Source organism: Urocitellus parryii, chromosome 3 (assembly GCF_045843805.1).
Source record: "Urocitellus parryii isolate mUroPar1 chromosome 3, mUroPar1.hap1, whole genome shotgun sequence".
Lineage (NCBI taxonomy): Eukaryota > Metazoa > Chordata > Mammalia > Rodentia > Sciuridae > Urocitellus > Urocitellus parryii.
In genome coordinates, this window is record NC_135533.1 from 100,027,030 (window position 1) to 100,043,765 (window position 16,736).

Consider the following 16,736-nt stretch of genomic DNA (forward strand, 5'->3'; position numbering starts at 1 on the left):
GCCTCACATGTGCTCAGCAAGCATTCTACCGCTGAGCTACAACTCCAGCCCCAAGTATGTAATATTTTTAAAACTTTCTTTTTTTTTACCTTGAAATAATTATAAATTGGCAGGAAATTTGAAAAAAAAAATGTAAGAACTGGACCTGTGAGTCCTTTAATCCATATTCTCCAATGGTAACATTTTAATAAGTACAGTAAAATAAGAAATTGACATTGGAAAAATCTATAGAACTTATTCAGATTTTACCATTTATAGCCACAGTCAATCCCTATCTTTCTATCTCCAGTCTACTCTGTAACCTCTGCAAACCATTAATCTTTCTCCATCTCTATAATTTCGTGGCATGTATATTTTCTTCAGTTAAAATATTACTTGCATCACAGTCCATATTACATTATGAGGAAATTATTAGCATCACCTTAGACTTTCAAAATATCTCATAAATCCTTTCATGTTTTAGTTAAGATTCTTCAAAACACTACATACTTACTGTCTTTAAATTTTTATTCTCTAGTTCTTCTTCCCTATAACTCTAGAAGATGATTGTGTCAAATGCTTTACAAACCAACTGGGACCACAGAGGTGTGAGTTGTAGTTGTTTTATCTCATTTTTATTGTTTTTGTTGTTGTTGTTACATTTTTTTAATCCTCTCTCCCTTCCCTTCATTCCTCTTTGTCTAATCCACTGAATTTCTATTCTCCACCCTCCCATTGTTTGTTAGTGAAGCCAGATTTACAGATAGGTAGTTAGTGTAGTTAGGTAAATTGGATCTAATATCAAGTAAGATAAATAAAATGGAGGCCATTATAGAGAATCCAGTCCAAGAAACCAGAGCAGCACTTGGGGAAATTGAAGTGTTAATGTCTCCAAGCCCCGGAACCCATCCTAAGGAACTGTTAATGAAGCAGCTCCCAGCAAACAGCGAGAGATGCTAATCCAAAAGCCGCCCCAGGCCCTTCCTGCCCAGATTACTCCTCCAGCCCACCTATCTCCCACCTTTTGGGCCTTCCCACCTTCATTTTATCACTGAAAGTGAAAGAGAAACAAAAGACACGAATGTGGGAAAACTGAAAGAAGACCTTAGCTATAAAAAAGGGAAGACCTCCCCCTTTCACGGATTCCACCTTTCAGGTCCCCTTCTTCCTCCAGGGAGAAGTCTTTTCTGGTGTCCTTTAATAAAGCCTCCTACTTTCCACTCTAAACTTGCCTTGGCGACATATCAGAGAGAACATTTGGCCTTTTGTTTTTTGGGGGGATTGGCTTATTTCACTTAGCGCGATAGTCTCCAGATCCATTTACCAGCAAAAGTCATAAAGTCATTTTTGATGGCTGAGTAATATTCCTGTGTATACAGATACACCCTATTTTCTTTATTCATTCATCTATTGAAGGGCATCTAGGTTGGGTTTCATAGCTTAGCTTACTTTTTAACCTTTGCTTTAAAAGCTTACTGTCAGCATATCTTCACTGATTGTTTCCTCCTGCCCTAAGGCTCAAATATTCTCATTCTTCTCTATTATTTTTGTAGACACTTTCTTTTCAAGCTTTCCCTCCTTTAAACGTGTTATCCTCTCCCTCAACAATGTCTTTTGTGAGTAGGAGAGCTTGTAACCCTTCTCAAATGAACATTGATTGAGAATCCACACCACACAAAGTTTACAACACAAAGGAGTCTAAGTCTATACCACTTGATAAACAGTCAATGCTTTAAGACCCTGTGTGTCCCACCTGGAAAAAAAGGGTGTTAAGTCTCTCTGAGACTCACCAGATACCCTCAAGACCCAGCAACCAAAGGCCTGGCACTACAGACAGCTTCTGTTAATGACATTTTGAAGATCGCTCCTTCTTCTACCATTAAATACAACAAAATGTGAGAAATGTTATCTTGGTGACTTTTAAAAGTGTGATAGAAATTCAGAGAATGGAGTACTCATTGGCGACATCAGATGGAATGGAACTCAGAGAGACAAGAGAGCATCTGGGAGAAGCTTACTGAGTATATTAGTGTTTCCCCAACTTTCAATAAAGAATAGTCATAATAAATACCATTTATCCAGTGCTTGCTCTGCCATAGGTTCTATAACAGATGCCTTTTATAGACAGACATTTCTATATTTATTTCTCCCAAACATCAAGACACATAATTACGATTCCGTTTTACAAAAAAGCAGTGTTAGTCTTCAATTAATGTACACTGATACAGCTAAACCAAAGCTGTTTGGTTTAGCTGTATCTGCTAATTCAAAGCCTTTTATTTTGTTTGGTCACAATGTTTGTTCTGATCCCTTAGCACCTGGGTTACACCAGTTGTTAAATTGTTTGAGCAGCTCCCTGACAGGTAAGAAAACTGAGACCAAATCACCTGCACAAAATCACATAATAAACACCAGAACTCGGATTTCAGTCCAAAACAGAGTAACACTGAAACTTATATATAGTCTGAATCAATCTTTCAGCTACCTTTCAAGTATGAAAAGAACTTTAAGGGAAAACTTTTATCCTTCTTCGTGTGATATCATGTTTTCTAATTCCTTGAAGCCCACCCCCACCCCCAACAAAAAGAAGAAATAGGGCAACAAAGCCAAATAAACAAGCAAAAAAAACCCACAGACAACCTCAATGATCTAGGTGAAAATTTGTTCTCTCAAACTCTCAAAGATAGGAAGCAACCTCCAACAGCAACAAAACTCAACATTTATGCAAGGAGGGGTGGAGAAAAGTCGAGGGTTTTCTGGTAGCCCTGAGAGATGCATAACCCTCCAGTTACCACAGATCCCCTCAGAAATGCTCACAAGGCCCATGTGACAACAGCCACCGAGTTTGGAAAGAGCTTTGCAGACTCCAAGTCCTAATTAAGAGTAGAAGGACCGGAGCGGTCTAAGCCCTATGAACCCAATTTTTGTGTCCAAAATTTTCATAGACGATAAAGCCCCACATTAAGGAGAAGCTGCTAATAGTAGAATCCTAACTGAGCAGGTCAGGAACAGAAAGGGCAAAGGAAACCAGGGGCAATCCAAAGGGAAGGGGGAACATTTCATAAAAACAACAGAAGGGGGAGCACTAGAGCTATGCAGTGAGGCAAGCTGTCTTTGCCCTCCCTCCTCCACTAGTACAGAAATATTTATCTCAGGGATTGGAACATAGCCAGGTAGTACAGCGAGGGTTTAGCATGCACAAAGCCCTAGGTTCCACCCCAGCAAAACACGTGTACTCATACACACACATACACTCAAGCACACGCCTCATCTCACCTAAACAAGAGCAAAAAAACAGATCACACAGTTGAATTTCATACAAAGATACTGTGAAAAAAAAAAAAGAGTCAGGAGCAGAGTAACATCACTAGACAATGATAATGCCCAAAGAAAGAGAAATAATAACTTTATATTTAAAAATAAACCCCCAAATGAAGTATCAGCCAAAAGCTTTCTAATTTTGATGTAAAATAGCAATAATAACGGTTCCGAATTGCTTTCCTCCGCTGTGTCCTGCTGTCGTGATGTTCTGATTCATCTCAAGCCCAGAGCTATGGAGCTGGCTGACCATGACTGAGCCTCTGAGATAATAATGAGGCAAAACAAGCCTTTCTTCCTCTATGCTGTTCTTGCCAGGTCTTTTGGTCACAGCAATGCAAAACTGACTAAAATAATAACTTACAGATAATGATAATGATGGTGATGGTGACAGTGATGATGATTATGATCCCCCAGTGACTTAGCAAACCTCTCTTAGGCACATCATGAGGCTCCAAACAATATCTCCATCTACCACTGAGACCTTGAGTACTTTTGGATCTTCTGGGTCACATGGCCCAAGTGGCACAGAAGCTTGCAGAGCAGCCTGAGCCTATTGCAAACTAATATGGTTTGGCTACGATTTGTGCCCCCAAAGGGTGTATATGCCAGAACCTAGATTCCTAGTGCAGCAGTATTGAAGTAGAACTTTTAAGAGGTGGGGCCTAGTGGAAGGTAATAAGGTCATTAATCCATAAGTGGATTAATGCTCACAGGAGTAAGTTATGCCTTATGGAACTGGATTAGTTTCCAGAAGAATGGATTTCGTAAGTGAGCCTGGATCCTTCCCCAAATTGGTCTTCTGTATATGCTCCTACCATTGTGATGCTGTCTATCCTGTGGCATTAACCAGAGCTGAGTTGAGGCCTGTTCCTCGCTCCTGAATCTCCAGAAATATGAAAATCTCCTTTCTTTGTAAAGTACCCAGCTTCAGGTATTTTTTCATAGCAACACAAAACAAAGATAAGAGGACTTTTTAAAAAATGGCTGACTCCAGATATGTGGTAGGAAACATGAAAAACGTACCTGGGATATCTTGTTGTATTTGAAAGCAAGGAAAATTCAAACACTAGCAGAGTCATGTTAATAGACACCAACATCAATATGACCTGGTTAAATTTGAACAACAAAAGAAATAATTAATATGTTGAATCAAAATTCATTAAATATATGAAAATCTATGAGTTTATAGTGATGCATAAAGAAAACAAATTTCATGATTCCTTTTGGTGGTTGTGAGAGCACTAATAAAGTTTTCTGAAAACAGATAAATAAGGAATAAATAAATAAGCATTTACCTGCCTTTTCTGAATATATTCTATTTCAGGGTAACCAAAGAGCTGATGAGGAAAAATTCACAGAATATAACTCCCAACTAATAAACACAAAGAGAGTGACAGATTCAGAAATCATCTGGAGTAAGATATGTAGTTAGGCATATAGATTTGGAGCTTCAGAGAGCAATCTGGCCTGGAGGTGTATATTTGTAAGTCTTTAAAATATGATGCATTATAGAGGCCGTGGGAATTTGTGGGAACCCAGGAAGGGATTGAAAGAGAACAAGGGATGCAACTGGCCATATTATCAACATAAGCAACAGGCGAAGAAGGAATAACTAATGAGAGTCGCTAAGCTGAATCAGTCAGAGACGTGTGAGGGGAAACATTCAAGAATGAAGTAGTGCTGCAGAAGTCTGCAGGGTGACAATTTCATGAAAGCATGAGAGAGAAGGAAAACGTCTTAGAGGAAGGGCTGCAGAGTCTGGCCAACATAGTAAATGCAGTAGAAAGGATAAGTGGAGTGAAGCATGAGAAATATTTTTATTGGCAACAGGGATCTTCAGTTGCAATGGAGGACAGAAATAGGAGCCAGACTTTTGTACATTAAGAAATATGTGTAAGTAAGAAGGAAGTTTGCTGGTAAAAATGGGAGAGTGGTCTGAGAGTTATCTGATTCCATAAGAATTCTTAGGATTCAACCCAGTCTATAACCAGAGATGAAGAAGTCTTTGAGGAGAGAGAGAAACAGAATGAAAGAGAAAGATTAAGATGTGTGTTCCAAAAAATTAAAAGATACTGTCTTTATAGATTACAAATAAAAATTATTAAGATATGGTTCCTGAAAAACAATTTCCCAAAATACAATGGCTTAAAAAAAAAAACTCTTTGTAGAAGTCCAGTTCATGGTCCACTACCTCTCGTACCTTAACCGTGTTAAGGACTCAGGGATTTTTTTTATATTGCTGCTTCACTAAGTCCTAGATTAGGAGTCATAAACTATGGCCTGCAGACCAAATTCAACTCACCACTGATTAGAAATAAAATTTTATTAAAACACAACCCAGCCCATTGCTTTACATATTGTTCATGGTTGTATATCTTCTGCAATGGCAGAGTTGAGTAGTAATAACAGAGATAAATGAAAACATTTCCTATATAGCTGTTTATGGAAGAAATGTGCCATTTCCTATTCTAAAATGTTACTGTCTTCCATGTAGTCAAATGAGCAAGTCAGTATATTCACTGGATTTAAATTTTAGTCAAAAAGGAGGGGGAAATGAGCAGTTTAGGCCACACTCTTGTCCTCTAAAGGACAATGACTTGAAAATGTACAAATCATATCAGTTGACATAATCCCAGTTAGAACTTAAGCTCATGACCACACTTTGCTACATAAGAGGCTAGGTAATGTTGTTTATTCTGGGCAGTATGTGTCCAGCTAAAATGTGCCGGACCAAAAGCAAGAGAATGCACATTGGAGCTGATTCGCAGTTTCTATCACTAATTCTTCTCTGTTTAATGGCCAACTGTGGATTACTGAATGGATATCTACTCCAAACTCTCAGGGTAAAAGAAGTGAACAAAGTTCAATTTTTCTTTTTCTTTTTTTTTTTTTTAAGAGAGAGTGAGAGGGGAGAGAGAGAGAGAGAGAGAGAATTTTTAATATTTATTTTTTAGTTCTCGGCGGACACAACATCTTTGTTGGTATATGGTGCTGAGGATCGAACCCGGGCCGCACGCATGCCAGGTGAGCGGGCTACCGCTTGAGCCACATCCCCAGCCCAAAGTTCAATTTTTCAATGCAAGTGATAGAAGATGGATAAATTACTCAGGTGTCTTAAATAAAAACTAAGATTTAAGTTTGGAAAGACAAAGATTAAGGATACGAGTTAAATGTATGAAGTCACGAAAGTCATGAAGTTAATATTTTGCCACAACATGATGCACTTTACTAAGGAGGCACTAGCCTGAATTGGGGTGATAGGTGGGAATGATGGTCTGATATTGGCCCTAATGACTACGAAGCATATTCTAAGCAGTTGGAAAAGCACAACTGGGCCTGAGGACATTTTCCACTTCCTGATCTGGCAGATTGGTTGGGTTAATAGCTGAATATTTGAAAGCAGAGGGAAGAGCAGAGTGGGGGGAACATCTGCACTTTTGAGGAAGTCAGCATTCTCACATGGGCCAGAAGGGAAGTGTGCAAGACACTGAAAGGAGGCAGCTAATGCTGATTTCTTACTGGGCCTCACCCTTAGAGCCAGTGTATGAATGTTTACTGTTTTTAGTTGCCCCAAATCCATGTCCCCTGCTCTTGATACTGTACCAGGTTCTCTCAATAGAACTCCCTCCTGCTATTCAGTGTACCTGCCTCATGTGGTACATTGGACCTATTTCTTCCAAAGAAAATCATTGCTTTCCATTGGGACAGTGATCCACCCCAAAGATAGTTATGTAGCTTAATTGGAGTCAAGGAGGTGCAATAAATTATTTTATGGGGCTCTGAGAATAAGGGAGGTTCTTGCCACTGGTCTTAAATTTAAGAGAATATAAAACTATTTGCTTTTCCCATTTTCCCAGAGATATTCTGTCAAAGGATTGCAATAACAAGAAGTAGCTGATAGACAAAAAAAGTGGGGGGTGGGGGGCTCTGGGACCTTGCTGCAAAATTGAATCCAACTGTGCCTGGAGTAAATGCTACCCTTAGAATTTTGTTACTGTCACAAGTCAATACATTCTCTTCTTGCATAAGCTTTGGTAGATTGAGTTTTCTCTCACTTTCAACAGAAAAAGATATAATACTAGTAGACCCTTTAAATACTCAGGTCATTTAATTTCATAACACTTGTGCGACATGGGTATTATTACTATTTTGTACACATGAAGTAACTCAAATTTAAAATTTAGTATCTTTGTTATAAATGAGCAAATGATCTGCATAGACATCTCTCAAAGATGGATGTATGAATGGCAAATGGATATATGAAAAAAATGCTCAACATCACTAATCATCCAGGAAATGCAAATCAAAATCATAATGAGATATCATCTTAGTCCAGTTATAATGGCTGTCATCAAAAAAGACAAACAATAACATATGTTGGAGAAGATGTGGAGAAAGGAGAATTTTTATGCCCTCTTGGGAATGTACATCCATTTTAAAAAACAGTATGGCTATTTCTCAGAAAACTAAAAATAGAATTACCATATGATCTAGCAATCCCACTCATGGGTGTACATCCAAAGAAAATTAAAACAGCATGATGATGAGACATCTGTACTTACAAATTTATTGTAACACTATTCACAATAGTCAAGATATGGAATCAACATAGGTGTTCATCAATGGATGAATTTGAGACTGTAACTATGGATTACAGTTTCATATAATCTTCCTTGCAGGAACCATACCAGGGTTCATCAAAGATTTGTAGTTTTTATTTCTTTATTGGAGAACTTTAAGATATTTTACTTTCTGAGTAATTTTGAGTGCAGAACCCTACATTTTTTTTCTTCCAACAGGTCACAATTGCTTGTCCACATCTAATCCAAAAGCAAATTCTTCAATGACCCACTTCTATTAAGTCTTTCCAAAATGTCTTACTTAATTTTCTTATAAACAACTTATTTTTGCATTAATTCATGGGTTTCTACATTTACTTAAATTGCACAATTACAATAAAAGGTATAACTGGCATTGGCATACATAAGACTCTATTAGTTTTATAGGACTGCCATAACAAATTGTCAGAAACGGGTGGTTTAAAATGAGACAAATTCATTGTCTCATAGTTTTGGAGTCTTAAAGTCTGAAATCAAGGTGTCAGTAGGGTCATGCTATCTATTAAACCCATAAGGGATGGCTTGTTCCATGCCTCTTTTTAGCTTCAGGTAGTTTTCCTGACAATCTTCGGCATTCCTTGGCTTGCAGATGTATCCCTCCAGTTCTCTATCTTAACCTAGCCATCTTCTAGGTCTGTGTCCAAATTTCCCCTTTTCATTAAGAACACCAGTCATACTGGATTAGAGCCCACACTAATAACTTCATTTTAACTTGATTGCCTCTGTAAAGATTTTATCTCCAAAGGAAGATCACATTCTGAAGACCTAAAGGTTAGGATCACAATATATCTTTCTCAGGGACAGAATTCAACCACCTACTACACTGACTTTTTGTCACCCAGATGGTAGGGAAAAAAAAAGCAGGGGTGCCATATAAAAGTGGTGAATATTTATAATAATATGTGGGTCAATAAAAGGAGTCAATAATATCCTATTTCACAAAGTGGGGAAAGAGCAAAGAGAATGACAGAAGTGGAGCTGGAGCCCTATTATATTTCCTGTTTAAGTGAGTATTTTCTGTTATTGTGGACTAAGACAGCCTGTTACTCTCTCTCTGTCCTACTGGGTTGGAGAAGGTTAGACGGTTTCAATGGGAAATTTCTATTCAAAAAAGGGACTGAAACTGAACATAAAATGTGCTAAAACCTTGATAACATGATATTACAAGAAAGTTTTGGAGTTCACATCTTTAAAACTGCCTTCAAGGATGTGTAGATTCTCTTTCACAGGCTTTCAGAAAACTCCTTTGAGTCAATCTCACTCAGCAAGTTTTTTTTTTTTTCTTTTCTTTTTTTTGTCTACCCAACATGTCTTCTAGTAACAGAATTCAGTATTTCATTTTGTGGAATCAGTCCTTCCCCTTTTGGTTTATTTAAAAATGATGGTACATTCAGAACACAAATTTTGGTTTATGACCTAGGCCTTGCCAGTGAAACTATGACATGCTTCTTGTGGCAGGAAAAGACATATCATGGCCCAAGAGGCCAGAGCAAGGGAGGGTAGATAGAAGAGATGGATCATAATCAGTAGGTGAAATAAATAAAAAAGGAATAGCAAGGAGGCCAAAGTGAATGGAGCAAAGGGAGTCATACCAGAGGTAGCAGTAGGTGAGGTTGTAAGGGTAATGGAAGATCAGCTCATGTTGGGCTTTGGTTTTTACTCCAGTGGGAAACTGCCAGGAAAGTTTTGAGCAGAAAATGGATTTGATCTGACTTGATATTTTTCAAGATCACTTTCGATGAAACAGTAGGGAAACCATGGAGGACATTGCTGTAATGACCCAGGTGGGAGATGGTGGAAGCATATGTAAGAAATGGTCAGACTATGGGTATGTGAGGAAAGTCCAGCCAAGACAATTTCCTGGCCGCTGGAAAGCAACCATGAGTCAAGGATAACTGAAAGGTTTTAGGCCTGAACAACTGGAAGAATTGTCACTGAGAATGTGAAGGAATGAGAAAAGTAAGATTAGGGATACAGGTTTGGATATGGTAAAACTGAAATATATTCTCAAGGATGCGGCTGAGCAGAGGAGTAGGGGTTCATGAGACAGATCCAACCTGGGGATAAAAGCCAAGATACAAAGACTTGCCTTCTCTCTCTGCAACCAACAAAGCCTCGCCTGGGGTTTAACAAGATAAAGGAAGAGAACTTTTTGTTGGGGAAACGCCAGTCCACTTTACCAGTCAGACTCCTGTCTTTGAGATCAAAGAGACTTCTTCATTCCTTCATCTTACCCCCTCTCTGGTTTCTCCCTGGTCTCCCCCAGTCCCTTTAGGCTAGACCCCACATTCTGCCCAGTTGCTCTCTGCTTCTTCCCCTCCAGGTCCCTATTCTTAGGCCATTACCTGTTGGATAAAAGACAGGACGTTCCCTAGGAAAGTGTTCATTTCCTAGTCGCCCACAGACAGGGAATCGCTAGCCTCCAGGAATCTACACTTCTCACATTTACACAAAGGGCAAAAATAAGCCTGTTCCGTTGAGCCTGGGTCACTAACCCAAAAAAGTCCCAGCCGGCTCCACTGGTGGAATCGGGGTGGACAAAAAGGCTGCGAAGCCCTCCACACTAGGGTAAGACACACCGTTAGGGGTCAGGCGACCCTAATCTCTCGTCGCCCAAGTTGATGCAGGGAGCAGGCCAGGGCACGGAGACAGCTCAGCAGCTGATCCAGCACAGCCAGAGGAACAAGCCCGGCGGAGACCCCTCCCTTTACCTCCTCCCGGGGCGCTCCCGCCCCCCGCCCGGCGGGGCAGCCAATCGGAGCCGGGCAACCTTCCGCTCCGCAGACTTGGCTGCAGCGGCGGTGGCGCCGGGAGGCTACGCGGAGGCTCGAGCTCGGTGCCCACTGGCATCAGGTAAGATGCGCACCGGAGGACAGCAGGCGGGCACGCGTGGGGGAACCAGGGTGCGTGGCGGAGAACGGGGAACGATACGACTTTCCTAAAGCGTTCGGGCAGGCGCTTAAAGGGCCTTAAAGACCAGAGGAGGCCCAGCACCAATCGCCGGCCTGGGCCCACGGCTGCTGGAGCGGGATGCAGTGGCGCCGCCTACCTAGCCCTGCCCTGCCCTGCCCAGAGTCTCCGCGGGCCTACGAGGGGCTCTTTCAAATAAACAAGACACTTAAAAAAATCTGTGTTTCATTTTTAAATGTTATGGATTCGGTTTTTAGGTAGACCTTAGGCGGGGCCGGTGCAGTGTATGTGTTCCCTGCGGTCTAGGCGGCTGGGTTGAGCGAGTGGTTCTACTGGGGGCCTCCAGCGTGGGGACTTGGGACTCTGGGATTCTGAAATGCCAGGAGGGTGTCCGCTCCCGGAAAGCGTCTTAGCCTCTACTAGCCACACTTTCCTCTTTGGAAACTGTGAAGTGTGTTTCATAGGCATTGTTGTGAGGGGTAAATGAATTAATATTCTGCAAAATGCATTCTAGACATGAAGTGCTCAGGAATATTGCTAATGAGTTCATATCCTACTTTTAAAAATTTTGAGGCATCCTTTATATACTGTTCTGGACCCTGATATTTTTTCACTTAACATTATGTCATATGAATTTTCCATCATACACTACTGTGAGATCTTGGGCATATTAAGGTAATCTCTTGGTGCCTCAGTTTACTTATCAGAAATATTATGGGTAATCATCATGCTTGGTTGGATGGCTATGCAGAATAAATGACTTAGTAAACCTAAGTAACTTATAGCAGGACTTTCATCGTGGTAAAGATTCAACAAATTAGCTCATCATTATCTATAAAGCAAGCATACAGTCCTGAAGGAACTCCCTCCCCATAATTACTATAATTTCTGTGGCATTATTTCCAAGATTTTTTTGAAAATACTCAAATAGAGGTTATTGATATAACTCATTTTTTCCCCAAAGATTATATTGATAATATACAAATCTTTTCCATACATTATGCATTCCAGAAAAAAAAAAAAACACTGATGTGAAATGGTAGTCAAAGTATTATAAGAGATGTTTGGCATGAAAGGTTCTCTAACTGTACTTGAACTTTTAGGAGTAATTGTCAATGTTTTCCAGTTTTTCATACATGTTCTTTATTTATTTTCTTTTTTAAAAAATTCTTTTTACTCCCTTGCCCATGCAATTAGCATTTGTTTAACAAAGATTTGTCACACTTGGCCACATGTCTCCCGCCCTCCCACTCCCCTCTCTTATTCTCTGAGACAAGATCTCAATAAATTACCTAGGCTGTCCTTGAACTTTCCATCCTCCTGCTTCAGTCTCCCAAATAGCTAGGATTACAGGTATGTACCACCATGACCAGCTGGGTCAAATCTAGTAATCACTTTATTTTAATTGTATTTAGTTTTTCATCTATATTTATTATAACTCCTAATCTTTTTTTTAATAAAATAAGGGTAAAATCTGATAAAATACTCAAATTGTAATGGTCTTCTGTCTAGAGGCAGCACTGCACCAGAACTGGGGGCTGATAGGGGACTTGTGCAGAAACTGTGGCAGCACTTTCATTCCTGATTCTCATTGGCATATCCAGGAGTCTGTTTACATGATCATATAGATCACTAATACCACGTGGTGCCATTTGTGTGTACCATAGTAGTATATTTAGGATTCTTAAAAAAAAAAAAAAAAAAAGCTCATCTTTGGACATATATTCTGGAATTTGAAAAAGACATTTTTCTGCAAAGAAAATGTCTTATTGTTCCTTCAAATTAGGTCTTAACAATAGTGTCTGTTTGAAAACTTTTCATTAATGCACAGTGTATACTTTTTCATTTATGAAAAAACTGAAAACAAACAAACAAAAAAAACAACAAGCATAAAAATCCTGAAGATTGTTTCTGTGACAAGGAACTACATTCCTGAAAACGTCTTCAAATTATGAGTTATTGGCTCTGCCTTGTGGTGAAAATTGAGGGTGACCTCCCAGCAATAGGGTTATATACACATAGATATTTCAAAAGTATTAATACCCTGAATTATTTCACAAGTGAATCAAGGCAGTTTACAACAAAGTTGGTAACAGATAACTATAAATATAACCAGAAATTGGAAGCAGAGAAAAAAATGTAAAAACAGGAAATGAGTATATGGGGAAAAAAGAGCAAAGTGTGCCAGTGCTATCCAATAGCACTTTCTGTGATGATAGAAATGCCTCGGCACCACATAAAAATAAATAAAATAAAGGTATGGTGTCCAACTACAACTAAAAATTAAATATTAAAAAATAAATGTACTATATTTAATTAATTTACATTTAAATAGACATCTGTGTCTATTTGGTGGCTACCACACAGGACAGTGCGGGTCTAAAGTGTTTTTTGTAATTACATCTCAAATTTGTGTCTGGAAAAGTAAACTTAGTATGTAATATGGTTCTTGTCATTTAGAAGTAGACTATGCTTAGCAACTTAATTCATTCATTCATTCATTACCCAAATATAAATGACATTGAAAGGAAGCAGAGCATTTCCTGATACTTAGCTGTATGATAATTTGCTGTGGACTTTATTATCAAGGTACCTTGATATATTGCCCTGCCAAACTCTATTCAATTAAGGAATTAGGGCTGCAAGAGATAGAGTCAGTGAATATGGCATCCTTTCTCTTTTCAGAATTTTGAGTAATTATACTAAACTTTATAGAAAATTTTAAAGTACATAGGTAAGCAATTAAGCAACTACATCATAGGGGCTGGGGTTGTGGCTCAGTGGTAGAGCGCTTGCCTAGCAAATCTGAGGCGCTGGGTTCAATCTTCAGCACCACATACAATAAATGAATAAAATATACCACTCAAAGACATAATTACTACTAATATTTCATCTGTGCATTTCCAGTCTTTGTCCCATATTTTCCTTGATAGGTCTTGAAATATCCAGTTTCCTCCATGAAAGAGACCTTCATTTGGAATGTGAGAATCACTCACCTTGAATTCTCAGGCAAGCACCTGGCATCACCTAAGGTCACCCTCTTCTTGATGTTTCATTATAGCTCCTGCCAGTGGCCTGGCTTTGGGACAATGACTATAAGTGCTTGAGAGGGTCTTTCCAGGGGAAAGAGGAGAAATATTACAACTATAGTCAGTTCTCCATGATAAGCCACCCATCCTTGACATTACTGACATTTGCAGCTGGATAACTCTTTGTTGGGTGTGTGTGTGTTGGGGGTGGGAAATGTTTAGTGGCTTCTAACTACTAGATGCCAGTAGCACACTTACACCCGCCACCCCTAGCCTGACAATCAGAAATGTCAGTGAGAACCACTGGGTCAAATGGAAAGCACTAAATTATTGCTGACATGCTCTAAAGAGTTTCAAATTCTTATTTGTACATGTGAGAGAGAGTCTGAAATCAAAAGACAAATCAGAAATTAAGGAAGCTGTTTTGTCCTGGATGTACTATTAATTTGCTGTGAGATTTTGGTGGGAAAGTGTATCAGTTAGGATCCTAACGGGGAAAAAAGCACAAAATGAAAGGAACTTTTTAGAGGTCTCTTCTTCACAAAAAAAAAAAAAAATGGGCAGGATTAGGGGAACCAACACATGATGGTGAGGTACCCAGGGAAGAGGGTAGACCACCCTCAGTGGACCATGCTCCCTACTCTTGTCTAAAGGGACAGGGAGGGCTGTGGTACTGAGCTGGGATGGGGTGGAGGAAACTGAAGCACTAGAAAAGAAGCTGCCTTCTCCAGGGCTGCAGTGGCCATGAGAGAATGCAGCCACTGCCAGAGCAGCCCCCTGTGGGGCCAGACACGTGGGATACAAGTCTTTCTCTTTCTGTTCCCCACCCTCTGTTTCTTCATTGGCCAAACCCAACTGGAAACTGAAGGGTGAAGGATGGCAGACAGCCAGCTTCCTAGAGCACGGGACAGCACAGGGGCCAGCAGAACTATCATCTAGCCTTAACACCCCAGGGTCTTTGTGCCTCTGCAGAATGAAGGTTCTCAAACTCCACTTCTTCTCTCTCTGTTTTTAAATTGGTGCATTATAATTACACATAGTTGTGGGATTCATTTTGCCATATCTGTACATGATACAATATAATCTGATCAGTGTCATTCCCCCTTCCTCTATTTCTCTCCATTTCTCCCTCACCTTGATCACTTATTCTTCTTTACTCTCTTTTTAAAATTATTTTTATCTCTTTTTTATGATTGTTATTATGATTATGTCAATTACTGCATCATAATTATATGTATATAGACAGGATTCTTTGTGCTATATTCATATATGGACACAGCATAATTTGGTAGATGTCCTTCCCCTGTAACCCCCCTTCTATCTTCCCTCTCTCTCTTGATCCCCTTCCTCTATTCTGAGTCTTCTCTGGCTCCCCTTCTTATGCAAATATACATATAGTCATCCAGTACTGCTTAAGGCCTCTGGCTTTGTTTCATTATTATGTCAATTTATTCCTTAATAAGAGTACTTTGCCACATGTTACCTTATTTCCCTCCAATTATATCAAGATCACTTTTACTAAAGGTAGAAGCTTTTGAAATGGTGAGGGGAAAGAATAGGAGATTGTGGAATAGAAGGGGGGGTGTGGCGGCTAGGAAGGACTGGGGAAGGGGTGGCTTTTGTTTGGATGAGTGGCAGGTAAAGCCAAGGACAAGTTCCAAGCTCTTTTCCACCTGGAGCCTGGATGGCAGCAGTTTCATAATTCTGATATTCTGAGCTTGACCTAGTTTACTTGTGTCTGTCCGTCCCTTGGAATCAGAGAGAGGCAAAGACCCTTCAGTTAACCAAGCTAAACACCCAAGAAAATTAAACCAAAAGAGAACAACCACAAAATAGTATGCCAGCACTGAAAGAGAGTATAGGGTCATGTAAGCTCATCTAAGTTCCTCTGCCCTCTCCTTTTTCTAGGTACAGGTCTCCAATAGGAGACCACATGCCAAAGCCTTGATTGCACAGTTGGTGGGTGACTAGGCCAGGCCTAGAATTCTGGTCTCATGAGTCACAGGCAGGCTCTTCATTCTCCAGAGATACAGCTGGACTTTCTGTACCTGAGTGTGTTTTGTTTTGGGGTCAGAGCAAATAAAGGCTCAAACTCTAAGGCTGTTTAACAGACATGGTGCAGAAGATGGCAGAATGTGGGGCAGGGGGAGAATCCTGCTTTACATTGCTTTTCTTTTAACTTTCAAGTGAACTAGTGTAGCCTCAGCTGTCATGTGTCACTATGTAATAATTCAGGAACTAACTCAAGATTATTCTTCTCCTTTTCTTCCTTCTCCTCCCACTTTGCCCCTTCCCCCTCCTTCCCTTGCTCCTTCCCCCTCCTTCCCTTGCTCCTTCCCCTCCTCCCCCTTTCTCTTTCTCTTTCTCCTTTTCCTTTTCCTCTGCCTCCTCCTCCTCCCTTTTTATTAATTTTCTTTTTTTTCAATTTTTTTTTTTTAGTTTTAGTGGACACAATATCTTTACTTTACATTTATGTGGTGCTGAGGTTCGAACCCAATGCCTCATGCATGCCAGGCGAGCACTTTAACCACTGAACCATAATCCCAGCCCCAATTTTCTTATTAATAAAGTTATATCATGTTTCTGGATGGGAAGGCTTATTTCACCCTAATGTAATATATAGTTTTGGTGTAATTATAGTTATTGTCCCAAAGGATTTTTTTTTAATTTGACAGAGATGTTGTAAAATTCATCCAGAGATCTAAGCAAGCAAAAAGAGATAAGAATACTGAATAAGACTAATGAGAGAACTTGAATGACCAGGTATAACACATTGTATAGCCACAGTCTTAGGGATTAGTATACGAATTATAGGCATGGGAATATACCTCATGGCATAGCAGTTGCAGTGAAAGAAAGAATAACTACTAATAAGAAT

The 16,736-nt window shown here is 39.7% G+C and overlaps 1 protein-coding gene across 1 annotated transcript in view; it reads left to right on the forward strand.

The window, feature by feature from the left end:
* Nucleotides 1–10,721: 10,721 nt before the first annotated feature.
* Blvra (biliverdin reductase A) overlaps nt 10,722–16,736 on the forward strand; it is a 38,887-nt gene continuing 32,872 nt past the window's right edge. Inside the window, exon 1 of the mRNA XM_026410660.2 lies at nt 10,722–10,772. The gene's annotated coding sequence lies outside the window, so the exon portion shown is untranslated. The remainder of the gene's footprint in view (nt 10,773–16,736) is intronic.